The following is a 1839-nucleotide window of genomic DNA, read 5'->3' on the forward strand; positions in this document are numbered from 1 at the left end:
ACCACCTCCGTTCTACATTAGATTGAATGAGTATCTCTTAGATTCACTACTCAGAATCTTCGTGGTATAAGCCGGATTGATGGCGGCATTCATGAGAATCCGGAAAGTCTAAACCTTGTCTGTGGTATTCCGAGTAGGATTCTAGGATTGAATGACTGTGACGAGCTTCAAACTCCTGAAGGCTGGGCGTTAGTGACAGACGCAAAAGAATCAATGGATTCTATTCCAACCTGATTGAGAACCGACAAATGATTAGCCGTGCTGTGACAGAGCATAGGAACGTTTTCACTGAGAGGATGGGAAGTAGCCACTGACAACGGTGACACCCTACATAGAGCTTGCCATGGAAGGAGCCTTGCGTGTGTTGAAGGATTTCAAGGAAGAGTTGAAGTCAGAGGACAAAGCATCTCCAAAACTCCAACATATTTCCCATTACTGCACAACAAGTAACGATTTGATTCTCTTTTATTCTTCTTACAATTAAATCCAAATAACCTTATTGGCCTCCTGACTAAGATTAATAAAATAAACATTGATTGCTTCAAACCAATAATCTCCGTGGGATCGACCCTTACTCACGTAAGGTATTACTTGGATGACCCAGTGCACTTGCTGGTTAATTGTGCGAAGCTGTGTTAAATAGTCCATTAATATTGGCCACACAATTTCGTGCACCACCTTTCCCACTGACTTTGTGGTGCTTGAAATAGAGGAGCACAAGAGTGCAACTCTCATTCTAGGAAGACCTTTCCTAGCAACTGGCCGAACCCTTATTGACGTTCAAAAAGGGGAAGTAACCCTTAGAGTCAATGAGGATGAGTTCAAGTTGAATGTTGTCAAAGCTATGCAGCATCCAGACACCCCCAAATGACTGCATGAGCATTGATATTATTGACTCTTTGGTAAAAGAGGTCAATATGAGTGAGAGTCTCGAATCAGGACTAGAGGATATCTTTAAAGATGTTCAGCCTGATCTGGAGGAATCAGAGAGAATAATAGAACCTCTGAAAATCCCTCAGGAAGAGGAGAAACCTCCTAAATTCGAGCTCAAACCATTACCACCATCCCTGAAATATGCATTTCTAGGAGAAGGTGATACCTTCCCTGTGATCATAAGCTCTACCTTAGAGCCACAAGAAGTGGAAGCACTAATTCAAGTGCTAAAGACACACAAGACAGCCCTTGGGTGGTTCATCTGTGATCTTAAGGGCATTAGCCCAGCCAAATGCATGCACAAAATCCTATTGGAGGGTGACGCTAAGCCAGTGGTTCAACCACAGAGGCGGCTAAATCCAGCCATGAAGGAGGTGGTGCAGAAGGAGGTCACTAAATTACTAGAGGCTGGGATTATTTATCCTATTTCTGATAGCCCCTGAGTAAACCCTGTCCAAGTCATCCCTAAGAAAGGTGGCATGACAGTGGTTCATAATGAAAAAAATAAATTGGTTCCTACAAGAACAGTTACAGGGTGGCGTATGTGTATTGATTATAGAAGGCTCAATACAGCTACCAGAAAGGATCATTTTCCTTTACCCTTCATTGACCAAATGCTAGAAAGACTAGCAGATCATGAATACTACTGCTTCCTGGATGGATATTCAGGTTATAATCAAATTGCAGTAGATCCCCAAGATCAAGAGAAAACAGCATTCACATGTCCATCTGGAGTATTTGCATACAGAAGGATGCCATTTCGTCTGTGCAATGCACCTGCAACCTTTCAAAGGTGCATGCTCTCAATTTTCTCTGATATGGTGGAAAATTTTCTGAAAGTCTTCATGGATAACTTTTTAGTATTTGGAGACTCATTCAGCTCCTATCTTGACCATCTAGCACTTG

This window comes from Arachis duranensis, chromosome 2 (genome assembly GCF_000817695.3).
Source record: "Arachis duranensis cultivar V14167 chromosome 2, aradu.V14167.gnm2.J7QH, whole genome shotgun sequence".
In the NCBI taxonomy this organism is placed as follows: Eukaryota; Viridiplantae; Streptophyta; class Magnoliopsida; order Fabales; family Fabaceae; genus Arachis; species Arachis duranensis.